This window comes from Pavona decussata, unplaced genomic scaffold (assembly GCF_977016875.1).
Source record: "Pavona decussata unplaced genomic scaffold, jaPavDecu1.1 SCAFFOLD_13, whole genome shotgun sequence".
NCBI lineage: Eukaryota > Metazoa > Cnidaria > Anthozoa > Scleractinia > Agariciidae > Pavona > Pavona decussata.
The window spans coordinates 290,821-305,711 of NW_028145436.1; the positions used below are offsets into that span (position 1 = coordinate 290,821).

The following is a 14,891-nucleotide window of genomic DNA, read 5'->3' on the forward strand; positions in this document are numbered from 1 at the left end:
TTCCACGTTTGGTGGACGTATCTTGTTAACCGCACAGGATTTCTACATCCACTCCACTCCGTCCGCTTAACTTCTGTGCTTCCAGAGAGTCCACAGAACGTCCCGTCGCCGGTCGGCCGCGCCATCGACAAAAATGTGGTTTTCGGATGCTAAAACACTTTTAACCTTACAAAAATCGAACTTATATTTACAACAGGAAACAAAGATTATAAAAAGTGAAGAACGAAGAGCGGATGATCCAAATTCGGGCGCGATTTCAACAGATTGTTCCACCACAAGGTCGCATCGAATTTAGTGTCGACCCGTACAATTTATTTTTGAGCCGGTCTGCTCGCGCATGCGCTTGACGTGAACTAATCACAAGTGTGTTTTTCCCCCTAGCTTTTCATACTTTTGATCATTGCCTGACCATTTTGTTGAAATAAACAACGAGGTATTTCTTTATTCATTTTGTGAGTTTTAGCATGTACCTCAAGACGTACCACTTGGAAGACAGCTGTTCATGTTATATGTAGATGCAACTCAATTTTAGACATCAGATGTGAGCGCTAGCCGAAAGGGGTCTGCCTAAAAAGGTCTAGGGGCCGGCTTTCCTCTCCCTCTTTGTCGGACTGAGCACAAGACCATCTCCGCTGGCATAAGAGACCTGCGGTGTCAGAGGTTTCTTTTGCCAGGACTGTTGTATTATTTCAGAATAAAAAGTAGCGAGATTAAAACATGACGTTTCGGCGACAACATGTAACATGATGATCACATTAACAGGATGATTACATTGACTTTCAGGCCTTCTTTGCGAAGAGAAATAAGCGCGCGGTCAGTGGATCAGCGATTCAGGCGATCGACAGAACGGTATCAGTTGTGACTTTGCTGGGGAGCGAATGGACCTGACAGGAAAACAACTTAAAGGTCTCAGTAAGTCTTGAACAATCATGTTTTATTTTATGTTGTTTCTTTTAATTTCACTGTCGTGTTTGCGTTAGATCGAGAACGAAATATTTTCGAATTAGCGATGTCATTGATTATTCTAGCTGTGAAGTTGTTCGTTTCAAGAACCATCGCTTAACTTATGTTGTTATTTTCGCACTTCTTTGTGAGAAAACGTCCTTTCAGATAAATACCGTAAGTTTACCTAGCTAATCAACACAATCAGACTTAAGGTGGAGTTCCACTGTGGCGTAAATTTTACCTGCGTACAGACGTGAATTGAGCTGGCTTTACGTACGTAAATAAAATAAGACGCGATGTATGAGCGGCGTGCGTAAATGTAAAAAGTTGAACAGCATTCAACTTTTTACGTTTACGCACGCGACTGATACATCGCTTCTTATTTTATTTAGGTACGTAAAGCCAGCTCAATGCACGTCTGTACGCACGTAAAATTTACGCGACAGTGGAAATCCACCTTTAAGAAGTTGAACAGCACTCAACTTTTTTGCTCATACATCGCTTCTTATTCTATTTACGTACGTAAAAACCAGCTAAGTTCACTTCTGTACGCACGTAAAATTTACGCGACAGTGGAAATCCACCTTTAGTTACTTTCTAGAATAGGCCTTATCACGGTTTTCCAGGCCATTTTGACGGGTAGGCAAACAGGTTTGAAATAACAGTGTTCGTATGGAAATCCGATGTCAAATAATTTTCATAAAACATCGCTTCTGAAAAATAACAGGCTTGAAATAACAGTGTTTGTATGGAAATCCGATGTCAAATAATTTCCATAAAACATCGCTTCTGAAAAATTCATGAATTGGAAACTTTTGGCACTAGAAAAAGGATTTTAAGAAAAAAATTGGAGGGGTGTAACCGTGACGGAAAGCGTCCAGTCGTGTTTTGAACTTTCCATACATTTCCCTGTATTTTTTGACCGCTTAATACACAAAAAGTTGCCTCTAAGATGTTTACGGTCTTTTTATGGAGTTAACATCTTGTTTAGCTTGAAGCAAATATTGTCTGTCATTTTAAAACACAGTCTATATGCACTGCTGCAAACAAAGGGAGAAAACTGACTGAGCCTCCACAATTCAAACGCACTATATCAGTGGAGCGAAGCATTTGCAAAAACACACTCGTTATTTAAATACAATTCAAGCCTTTTCAGTATCACTGTGACACGTTGCATAGCTCTATAACACGCTACAACGATTACTAGAGAACTAAAAAACCAAATAGCTGTGCCAAGAAACACAACGGCTTGTGACAAACACTAATATCCGCGCCCGGCATTGCAGCAATTACAGAATGAAGCTCATTGCACGATACAAGCAATGATTAATTCCTGTCCTAACATTACCCAAATCTCAACAAGAAAGGCAGTTAAAACTATCAAGCACTTAAAAGAGCCAAGCCAAACCCAGCTGAAATGCCCTATGTGGTATAACAACAACGTCGTTGAACACACGGAATAAGAGGTCATACTCAAAACGAAGAGAATTCAAAGAGGAAACTGAAAAATCGTTAGGTGAAAATGACCTCTCGGATGATGAACATATGATGGTTAAATCCAAACCCGCTACAAATACTTGCGAGCAGCGCAGGCTTTTAAAACCAATTCACCCCTTTAAAAAAAGAACCTACTTGTATAAGCTAGATTTAAAAAGGCTAAAACAAGCCCCAGAAAGTGACGTAGGCTTGTTAGTCTTTATTTACACACCGAATTCTAAACCATAGGCAGCCCAAACTGACAAAATCATTATTTTCATAAGAAAACTGGTTATTGGTACTGGCTTTTGCTTCAAAAGATTTTCCAAAATAGTCATTTGGAATTCACATCGAAGGAATATTTTTTCAGTCAATTAGTCGATTTTCTTGTGATCAGTGTGATGTTAGAAACAAATTGAGTTTTCCTGGAGGGGGCAGCCCCCGCGCTATGTACGGCCCTGTAAAATCTCCACAGTACTTTTTATAAGAAAAGTAACGGGACAAGATAGGAGAATTTGTTCTTTGATATTAGAGGTCCTGTATTAAGCGGTATTAGCTAAGCAGTACTAGCTAACCTTCATGAATGGCTCAATGTAAATAAGCTCAGCCTGAATATTGCCAAAACGGAATTAATGTTAATAGGCTCACGGCAGAGACTGGCTAGTACTACAAGTGGCCATTCACTTACTTTACAAATTGAAGGTCACGAAATTGATAGAGTGCCCCACACCAAATCCTTAGGACTTTACATCGATCAAAATCTTTCGTGGTCCAAACATGTTAATAAGACTGCCAAGATTATCTCCTCTGGCATAGGTGCACTTAAAAAACCGAGGCCGTTCTTTTGCGACGATACAACAACAACAACAATAACAAGCTTTATTTGCATGACTATAACAAATACAGTATTGCAAAAGCTATTCATAGCTAATTATTGATTCGTTAACTAATTCTTAAGATAACTTAAAATACAATCAAATAAAATAAAGTAACTGAAGTCTTTGCTTATTTTAAACTTTTCATACAGTACAAGTAATCATTCCGGAGAGAAGTTTATCTCTCAATTCGAAGCACGAGGTAACAAATGAAATTAATTGAGTGTTTATAAAATAGTCTGTTGAGTTCATTATATGCGATAGTAAAGTTTCTTTTACTAATAGTCGTGTTAATGGAAGGCTAGGTTCTATTTTAGAAAAGAACATATCTCTTAAAGAAGAGTAACTTGGGCAATCTAATAAAATATGAATTTCGTCTTCAATGGTTTTACGGTTGCAAACATTAGACACCCTTTCATTACGGGGTATGTTGTCGTATCTTCCTGTTTCAATCAAAAGCTTGTGGCTGCTTATTCTTAGTTTCACTAATGCTTTCCTAGAAGCGTTTTTCCTTGTGAGAACTAGGTAAGCAGAGGGGCCAAAAGTTTTTTTGATTGTGTAATAAAAGCTGAGTTTTTGTGAGTGTTGAAGGCTTTGGTGCCAATAAGAGATATATTTCTTTTTCATAAGATCTATATATTGTTTGATGTTATTTTCATTCAATGTGTAATAATTAAAGTTGGGGCAATTATAGTATTCACTCATCTTCATGAGACTGGAGTAAAAGCTAGTTTGACCGCTATAATGAAGGTCAACAGATATTCTTAGGGATTGTTGTGCTATAGAATGTTCATCCTTTCCTTGGAGGTAGTGTACGTAAAATTAAGTATCTTTTTATTTATGTCAACGATTAGAGGAAATCTGCCAAGTTCAGCTCTACATGCAACGTTGGATGACTTATTATGTACTTCTAAATAGCGTTTACAGAAATGTAAATGTGTTTTTTCAGTTCTGGAGCCTTCCCACGACTTAAAATCTGATTTAACAAAGGCACCCCACACTTCACTATTGTAGGTTAGAATTGGCTGAATCATTGTGTCAAAAATTTTACATGCAAGTGAAGGTTTCAGTGTACTAAAATCAGTGTGTCGTCTTAGACTAAAGAAAGCATGAAGAGCTTTTTGTCGAAGATGTTCAAGCGAAAGTGTGAAATTTCCGGAAGACGAAATGCGAGCTCCTAAGTAAGTGTAGTCTTGTACTGTATCTATTAATTCATCGCCTATGTGAAAGGTATAATCGCATTTTTTTGTGCTTTTTTGAAAAATACAGCAATATTACTATATGGAGCCCTTATTGAACCATATTTTGATTATTTCTGTCCTGTGTGGGACGGTCTCAGCAACGAATTAGCTGGCAAATTACAAAAACTACAAACTCACGCCATTCGGGTCATAACAAAGTCAGATTACTATTCTAGCGCTACCGCCCTACGCGGTAAGCTGGCACCGGGGATAATCTCTGTACCAGAAGGATGAAGCAAAAATTGAAAATCATGTTTAAAACTTTAAATGATCAGTCTCCGGAGTACCTGAAAGGCCTATTTAAGCCCTTCAGCACGGACTGTGGACTTAGAAATAGTGACAACAAATTGGCTCTGCCTAAGCCTCGTACCGATTTTTTGAAACGTAGTTTCTGCTACAGTGGAGCACATTTGTGGAACAGCCTTCCATCTAACGTCAGAGCCATTAGATCTTTTACTAATTTTAGAAATGAGATAGAACGCCAATTGTCCTCCTCGTACTCCCACACGGCAAACGTGTAAATCAGTTTTAATTTTAAATTTTTGTCTTGTAACTGATGTTTTTACCGTGTCTAAATAAAGTTTATGTATGTGTGTATGTATGTATGTATGTATGTATGTACGTATGTAAGCGGTCACTTAGCCATTCCCCGAGGGTGACCGCTTAATACAGTTTCGACTGTATTTTAATAACTTCTCCACAGTACTTTAATAAGAAAAGTAACGGGACAAGATGGGAGAATTTGTTCTTTGATATTAGAGGTTAAAGGGTCAACTGAGATGAAAAACTGAACTACAACGTCGATCTGTACGGATGCCAAGCCTTGGGTAGAATGAACAATCACAATCATACATTGAGCGTTTTTCTTTTATAATACAAAATTAAAATAATGAAAAGATTCTCTTGTCGTTAAAGGGAGAGTTTCACGGTTCGGCGCATGTGCGAGCGATAACGTAAGCGCTGTCAAGCCAATTGTTTTTGGACCAATTAGAATCGAGTACACAACACCGGCGGGATATGGCGGGCAAGTCTTCAGTATAACTTGCTGGCATAAAAATAAAACTGACATGACCGGCCAGTGTTTTGGTCACGTTTCAGAAAGAAACAAAAAGGCTGTCCATGTAAAACACATGGGGATTTTAGCAGCGCCGGTTGGACATTCAAGAAATGCCAGAACTTACGCGAACGTATACGGTTTTATTTTAGTACAATGTCGATATCTCGCGGCATCGACCTTTTTTTATTACGCACGGTTCGAAAAGCCGAGAAGCTCCCTAAATCCAGTATTTCATCAGCATTCAGTGATAAACTTCCTATATAGTGTGTACACTCGATAACCTGATTTTATTAGACCAGCGAGAAGGCGAAGAACGAGAAATCCGCAAGCTTCAAGAAGCGATGCGACTGTTTAGTAACAACACCACTGAGCGTCCTTCCGAGATGCTGGAATGCATTTGAGAAAACTCTGCCATAGTGGCAAATCAAAACTGCGTTTGCCGTTCGAAATGACCATAATTGTATAGATAAATGAATACCTTACAATAGATTTTGTAGTTTGCCGCAAATCTTTTGGATTTTTTTCTACTGCCCGCTATTCGAGCCCGCTAATAGACTACAACTAACTCGCACATTTGATCTCATATTTATTCGCTTCGCGTCTCACTGTTGTACAATTTTTTCCATCCAAAGCAAAACACTGATGTTTGATGCTGTTTGTCCGTCGAATTCTCCGTTTTTGACAGTTGAATTCCATATGAACAAACAGTACGATTGAAATCTAGAAAATCCTCGCGAGTTCATCCAAAGCCAGTTGGTGACCTTTGCCATTTCCAGCGAAAGCAGATGTGCCGCGAAATCGTTGTCTATTTTAAACAGACTTATCCCTTTACCAATTTTCCACGTTTGGTGGACGTATCTTGTTAACCGCACAGGATTTCTACATCCACTCCACTCCGTCCGCTTAACTTCTGTGCTTCCAGAGAGTCCACAGAACGTCCCGTCGCCGGTCGGCCGCGCCATCGACAAAAATGTGGTTTTCGGATGCTAAAACACTTTTAACCTTACAAAAATCGAACTTATATTTACAACAGGAAACAAAGATTATAAAAAGTGAAGAACGAAGAGCGGATGATCCAAATTCGGGCGCGATTTCAACAGATTGTTCCACCACAAGGTCGCATCGAATTTAGTGTCGACCCGTACAATTTATTTTTGAGCCGGTCTGCTCGCGCATGCGCTTGACGTGAACTAATCACAAGTGTGTTTTTCCCCCTAGCTTTTCATACTTTTGATCATTGCCTGACCATTTTGTTGAAATAAACAACGAGGTATTTCTTTATTCATTTTGTGAGTTTTAGCATGTACCTCAAGACGTACCACTTGGAAGACAGCTGTTCATGTTATATGTAGATGCAACTCAATTTTAGACATCAGATGTGAGCGCTAGCCGAAAGGGGTCTGCCTAAAAAGGTCTAGGGGCCGGCTTTCCTCTCCCTCTTTGTCGGACTGAGCACAAGACCATCTCCGCTGGCATAAGAGACCTGCGGTGTCAGAGGTTTCTTTTGCCAGGACTGTTGTATTATTTCAGAATAAAAAGTAGCGAGATTAAAACATGACGTTTCGGCGACAACATGTAACATGATGATCACATTAACAGGATGATTACATTGACTTTCAGGCCTTCTTTGCGAAGAGAAATAAGCGCGCGGTCAGTGGATCAGCGATTCAGGCGATCGACAGAACGGTATCAGTTGTGACTTTGCTGGGGAGCGAATGGACCTGACAGGAAAACAACTTAAAGGTCTCAGTAAGTCTTGAACAATCATGTTTTATTTTATGTTGTTTCTTTTAATTTCACTGTCGTGTTTGCGTTAGATCGAGAACGAAATATTTTCGAATTAGCGATGTCATTGATTATTCTAGCTGTGAAGTTGTTCGTTTCAAGAACCATCGCTTAACTTATGTTGTTATTTTCGCACTTCTTTGTGAGAAAACGTCCTTTCAGATAAATACCGTAAGTTTACCTAGCTAATCAACACAATCAGACTTAAGGTGGAGTTCCACTGTGGCGTAAATTTTACCTGCGTACAGACGTGAATTGAGCTGGCTTTACGTACGTAAATAAAATAAGACGCGATGTATGAGCGGCGTGCGTAAATGTAAAAAGTTGAACAGCATTCAACTTTTTACGTTTACGCACGCGACTGATACATCGCTTCTTATTTTATTTAGGTACGTAAAGCCAGCTCAATGCACGTCTGTACGCACGTAAAATTTACGCGACAGTGGAAATCCACCTTTAAGAAGTTGAACAGCACTCAACTTTTTTGCTCATACATCGCTTCTTATTCTATTTACGTACGTAAAAACCAGCTAAGTTCACTTCTGTACGCACGTAAAATTTACGCGACAGTGGAAATCCACCTTTAGTTACTTTCTAGAATAGGCCTTATCACGGTTTTCCAGGCCATTTTGACGGGTAGGCAAACAGGTTTGAAATAACAGTGTTCGTATGGAAATCCGATGTCAAATAATTTTCATAAAACATCGCTTCTGAAAAATAACAGGCTTGAAATAACAGTGTTTGTATGGAAATCCGATGTCAAATAATTTCCATAAAACATCGCTTCTGAAAAATTCATGAATTGGAAACTTTTGGCACTAGAAAAAGGATTTTAAGAAAAAAATTGGAGGGGTGTAACCGTGACGGAAAGCGTCCAGTCGTGTTTTGAACTTTCCATACATTTCCCTGTATTTTTTGACCGCTTAATACACAAAAAGTTGCCTCTAAGATGTTTACGGTCTTTTTATGGAGTTAACATCTTGTTTAGCTTGAAGCAAATATTGTCTGTCATTTTAAAACACAGTCTATATGCACTGCTGCAAACAAAGGGAGAAAACTGACTGAGCCTCCACAATTCAAACGCACTATATCAGTGGAGCGAAGCATTTGCAAAAACACACTCGTTATTTAAATACAATTCAAGCCTTTTCAGTATCACTGTGACACGTTGCATAGCTCTATAACACGCTACAACGATTACTAGAGAACTAAAAAACCAAATAGCTGTGCCAAGAAACACAACGGCTTGTGACAAACACTAATATCCGCGCCCGGCATTGCAGCAATTACAGAATGAAGCTCATTGCACGATACAAGCAATGATTAATTCCTGTCCTAACATTACCCAAATCTCAACAAGAAAGGCAGTTAAAACTATCAAGCACTTAAAAGAGCCAAGCCAAACCCAGCTGAAATGCCCTATGTGGTATAACAACAACGTCGTTGAACACACGGAATAAGAGGTCATACTCAAAACGAAGAGAATTCAAAGAGGAAACTGAAAAATCGTTAGGTGAAAATGACCTCTCGGATGATGAACATATGATGGTTAAATCCAAACCCGCTACAAATACTTGCGAGCAGCGCAGGCTTTTAAAACCAATTCACCCCTTTAAAAAAAGAACCTACTTGTATAAGCTAGATTTAAAAAGGCTAAAACAAGCCCCAGAAAGTGACGTAGGCTTGTTAGTCTTTATTTACACACCGAATTCTAAACCATAGGCAGCCCAAACTGACAAAATCATTATTTTCATAAGAAAACTGGTTATTGGTACTGGCTTTTGCTTCAAAAGATTTTCCAAAATAGTCATTTGGAATTCACATCGAAGGAATATTTTTTCAGTCAATTAGTCGATTTTCTTGTGATCAGTGTGATGTTAGAAACAAATTGAGTTTTCCTGGAGGGGGCAGCCCCCGCGCTATGTACGGCCCTGTAAAATCTCCACAGTACTTTTTATAAGAAAAGTAACGGGACAAGATAGGAGAATTTGTTCTTTGATATTAGAGGTCCTGTATTAAGCGGTATTAGCTAAGCAGTACTAGCTAACCTTCATGAATGGCTCAATGTAAATAAGCTCAGCCTGAATATTGCCAAAACGGAATTAATGTTAATAGGCTCACGGCAGAGACTGGCTAGTACTACAAGTGGCCATTCACTTACTTTACAAATTGAAGGTCACGAAATTGATAGAGTGCCCCACACCAAATCCTTAGGACTTTACATCGATCAAAATCTTTCGTGGTCCAAACATGTTAATAAGACTGCCAAGATTATCTCCTCTGGCATAGGTGCACTTAAAAAACCGAGGCCGTTCTTTTGCGACGATACAACAACAACAACAATAACAAGCTTTATTTGCATGACTATAACAAATACAGTATTGCAAAAGCTATTCATAGCTAATTATTGATTCGTTAACTAATTCTTAAGATAACTTAAAATACAATCAAATAAAATAAAGTAACTGAAGTCTTTGCTTATTTTAAACTTTTCATACAGTACAAGTAATCATTCCGGAGAGAAGTTTATCTCTCAATTCGAAGCACGAGGTAACAAATGAAATTAATTGAGTGTTTATAAAATAGTCTGTTGAGTTCATTATATGCGATAGTAAAGTTTCTTTTACTAATAGTCGTGTTAATGGAAGGCTAGGTTCTATTTTAGAAAAGAACATATCTCTTAAAGAAGAGTAACTTGGGCAATCTAATAAAATATGAATTTCGTCTTCAATGGTTTTACGGTTGCAAACATTAGACACCCTTTCATTACGGGGTATGTTGTCGTATCTTCCTGTTTCAATCAAAAGCTTGTGGCTGCTTATTCTTAGTTTCACTAATGCTTTCCTAGAAGCGTTTTTCCTTGTGAGAACTAGGTAAGCAGAGGGGCCAAAAGTTTTTTTGATTGTGTAATAAAAGCTGAGTTTTTGTGAGTGTTGAAGGCTTTGGTGCCAATAAGAGATATATTTCTTTTTCATAAGATCTATATATTGTTTGATGTTATTTTCATTCAATGTGTAATAATTAAAGTTGGGGCAATTATAGTATTCACTCATCTTCATGAGACTGGAGTAAAAGCTAGTTTGACCGCTATAATGAAGGTCAACAGATATTCTTAGGGATTGTTGTGCTATAGAATGTTCATCCTTTCCTTGGAGGTAGTGTACGTAAAATTAAGTATCTTTTTATTTATGTCAACGATTAGAGGAAATCTGCCAAGTTCAGCTCTACATGCAACGTTGGATGACTTATTATGTACTTCTAAATAGCGTTTACAGAAATGTAAATGTGTTTTTTCAGTTCTGGAGCCTTCCCACGACTTAAAATCTGATTTAACAAAGGAACCCCACACTTCACTATTGTAGGTTAGAATTGGCTGAATCATTGTGTCAAAAATTTTACATGCAAGTGAAGGTTTCAGTGTACTAAAATCAGTGTGTCGTCTTAGACTAAAGAAAGCATGAAGAGCTTTTTGTCGAAGATGTTCAAGCGAAAGTGTGAAATTTCCGGAAGACGAAATGCGAGCTCCTAAGTAAGTGTAGTCTTGTACTGTATCTATTAATTCATCGCCTATGTGAAAGGTATAATCGCATTTTTTTGTGCTTTTTTGAAAAATACAGCAATATTACTATATGGAGCCCTTATTGAACCATATTTTGATTATTTCTGTCCTGTGTGGGACGGTCTCAGCAACGAATTAGCTGGCAAATTACAAAAACTACAAACTCACGCCATTCGGGTCATAACAAAGTCAGATTACTATTCTAGCGCTACCGCCCTACGCGGTAAGCTGGCACCGGGGATAATCTCTGTACCAGAAGGATGAAGCAAAAATTGAAAATCATGTTTAAAACTTTAAATGATCAGTCTCCGGAGTACCTGAAAGGCCTATTTAAGCCCTTCAGCACGGACTGTGGACTTAGAAATAGTGACAACAAATTGGCTCTGCCTAAGCCTCGTACCGATTTTTTGAAACGTAGTTTCTGCTACAGTGGAGCACATTTGTGGAACAGCCTTCCATCTAACGTCAGAGCCATTAGATCTTTTACTAATTTTAGAAATGAGATAGAACGCCAATTGTCCTCCTCGTACTCCCACACGGCAAACGTGTAAATCAGTTTTAATTTTAAATTTTTGTCTTGTAACTGATGTTTTTACCGTGTCTAAATAAAGTTTATGTATGTGTGTATGTATGTATGTATGTATGTACGTATGTAAGCGGTCACTTAGCCATTCCCCGAGGGTGACCGCTTAATACAGTTTCGACTGTATTTTAATAACTTCTCCACAGTACTTTAATAAGAAAAGTAACGGGACAAGATGGGAGAATTTGTTCTTTGATATTAGAGGTTAAAGGGTTAACTGAGATGAAAAACTGAACTACAACGTCGATCTGTACGGATGCCAAGCCTTGGGTAGAATGAACAATCACAATCATACATTGAGCGTTTTTCTTTTATAATACAAAATTAAAATAATGAAAAGATTCTCTTGTCGTTAAAGGGAGAGTTTCACGGTTCGGCGCATGTGCGAGCGATAACGTAAGCGCTGTCAAGCCAATTGTTTTTGGACCAATTAGAATCGAGTACACAACACCGGCGGGATATGGCGGGCAAGTCTTCAGTATAACTTGCTGGCATAAAAATAAAACTGACATGACCGGCCAGTGTTTTGGTCACGTTTCAGAAAGAAACAAAAAGGCTGTCCATGTAAAACACATGGGGATTTTAGCAGCGCCGGTTGGACATTCAAGAAATGCCAGAACTTACGCGAACGTATACGGTTTTATTTTAGTACAATGTCGATATCTCGCGGCATCGACCTTTTTTTATTACGCACGGTTCGAAAAGCCGAGAAGCTCCCTAAATCCAGTATTTCATCAGCATTCAGTGATAAACTTCCTATATAGTGTGTACACTCGATAACCTGATTTTATTAGACCAGCGAGAAGGCGAAGAACGAGAAATCCGCAAGCTTCAAGAAGCGATGCGACTGTTTAGTAACAACACCACTGAGCGTCCTTCCGAGATGCTGGAATGCATTTGAGAAAACTCTGCCATAGTGGCAAATCAAAACTGCGTTTGCCGTTCGAAATGACCATAATTGTATAGATAAATGAATACCTTACAATAGATTTTGTAGTTTGCCGCAAATCTTTTGGATTTTTTTCTACTGCCCGCTATTCGAGCCCGCTAATAGACTACAACTAACTCGCACATTTGATCTCATATTTATTCGCTTCGCGTCTCACTGTTGTACAATTTTTTCCATCCAAAGCAAAACACTGATGTTTGATGCTGTTTGTCCGTCGAATTCTCCGTTTTTGACAGTTGAATTCCATATGAACAAACAGTACGATTGAAATCTAGAAAATCCTCGCGAGTTCATCCAAAGCCAGTTGGTGACCTTTGCCATTTCCAGCGAAAGCAGATGTGCCGCGAAATCGTTGTCTATTTTAAACAGACTTATCCCTTTACCAATTTTCCACGTTTGGTGGACGTATCTTGTTAACCGCACAGGATTTCTACATCCACTCCACTCCGTCCGCTTAACTTCTGTGCTTCCAGAGAGTCCACAGAACGTCCCGTCGCCGGTCGGCCGCGCCATCGACAAAAATGTGGTTTTCGGATGCTAAAACACTTTTAACCTTACAAAAATCGAACTTATATTTACAACAGGAAACAAAGATTATAAAAAGTGAAGAACGAAGAGCGGATGATCCAAATTCGGGCGCGATTTCAACAGATTGTTCCACCACAAGGTCGCATCGAATTTAGTGTCGACCCGTACAATTTATTTTTGAGCCGGTCTGCTCGCGCATGCGCTTGACGTGAACTAATCACAAGTGTGTTTTTCCCCCTAGCTTTTCATACTTTTGATCATTGCCTGACCATTTTGTTGAAATAAACAACGAGGTATTTCTTTATTCATTTTGTGAGTTTTAGCATGTACCTCAAGACGTACCACTTGGAAGACAGCTGTTCATGTTATATGTAGATGCAACTCAATTTTAGACATCAGATGTGAGCGCTAGCCGAAAGGGGTCTGCCTAAAAAGGTCTAGGGGCCGGCTTTCCTCTCCCTCTTTGTCGGACTGAGCACAAGACCATCTCCGCTGGCATAAGAGACCTGCGGTGTCAGAGGTTTCTTTTGCCAGGACTGTTGTATTATTTCAGAATAAAAAGTAGCGAGATTAAAACATGACGTTTCGGCGACAACATGTAACATGATGATCACATTAACAGGATGATTACATTGACTTTCAGGCCTTCTTTGCGAAGAGAAATAAGCGCGCGGTCAGTGGATCAGCGATTCAGGCGATCGACAGAACGGTATCAGTTGTGACTTTGCTGGGGAGCGAATGGACCTGACAGGAAAACAACTTAAAGGTCTCAGTAAGTCTTGAACAATCATGTTTTATTTTATGTTGTCTCTTTTAATTTCACTGTCGTGTTTGCGTTAGATCGAGAACGAAATATTTTCGAATTAGCGATGTCATTGATTATTCTAGCTGTGAAGTTGTTCGTTTCAAGAACCATCGCTTAACTTATGTTGTTATTTTCGCACTTCTTTGTGAGAAAACGTCCTTTCAGTTAAATACCGTAAGTTTACCTAGCTAATCAACACAATCAGACTTAAGGTGGAGTTCCACTGTGGCGTAAATTTTACCTGCGTACAGACGTGAATTGAGCTGGCTTTACGTACGTAAATAAAATAAGACGCGATGTATGAGCGGCGTGCGTAAATGTAAAAAGTTGAACAGCATTCAACTTTTTACGTTTACGCACGCGACTGATACATCGCTTCTTATTTTATTTAGGTACGTAAAGCCAGCTCAATGCACGTCTGTACGCACGTAAAATTTACGCGACAGTGGAAATCCACCTTTAAGAAGTTGAACAGCACTCAACTTTTTGCTCATACATCGCTTCTTATTCTATTTACGTACGTAAAAACCAGCTAAATTCACTTCTGTACGCACGTAAAATTTATGCGACAGTGGAAATCCACCTTTAGTTACTTTCTAGAATAGGCCTTATCACGGTTTTCCAGGCCATTTTGACGGGTAGGCAAACAGGCTTGAAATAACAGTGTTTGTATGGAAATCCGATGTCAAATAATTTTCATAAAACATCGCTTCTGAAAAATAACAGGCTTGAAATAACAGTGTTTGTATGGAAATCCGATGTCAAATAATTTCCATAAAACATCGCTTCTGAAAAATTCATGAATTGGAAACTTTTGGCACTAGAAAAAGGATTTTAAGAAAAAAATTGGAGCGATGTAACCGTGACGGAAAGCGTCCAGTCGTGTTTTGAACTTTCCATACATTTCCCTGTATTTTTTGACCGCTTAATACACAAAAAGTTGCCTCTAAGACGTTTACGGTCTTTTTATGGAGTTAACATCTTGTTTAGCTTGAAGCAAATATTGTCTGTCATTTTAAAACACAGTCTATATGCACTGCTGCAAACAAAGAGAGAAAACTGACTGAGCCTCCACAATTCAAACGCAC

At 38.8% G+C, this 14,891-nt stretch overlaps 1 long non-coding RNA gene across 6 annotated transcripts in view; it reads left to right on the forward strand.

The window, feature by feature from the left end:
* Nucleotides 1–14,891, forward strand: part of LOC146487729 (uncharacterized) — a 56,477-nt gene that overhangs the window by 31,587 nt on the left and 9,999 nt on the right. For 4 of the 6 annotated variants that reach the window (XR_014867774.1, XR_014867777.1, XR_014867766.1 and 1 more), the window contains 5 exons: nt 784–912; nt 4,394–4,477; nt 7,215–7,343; nt 10,825–10,908; nt 13,642–13,770. This is a non-coding gene — a long non-coding RNA (uncharacterized LOC146487729). The remainder of the gene's footprint in view (nt 1–783; nt 913–4,393; nt 4,478–7,214; nt 7,344–10,824; nt 10,909–13,641; nt 13,771–14,891) is intronic. The other 2 variants (XR_014867773.1, XR_014867770.1) reach the window with 2 other exon arrangements.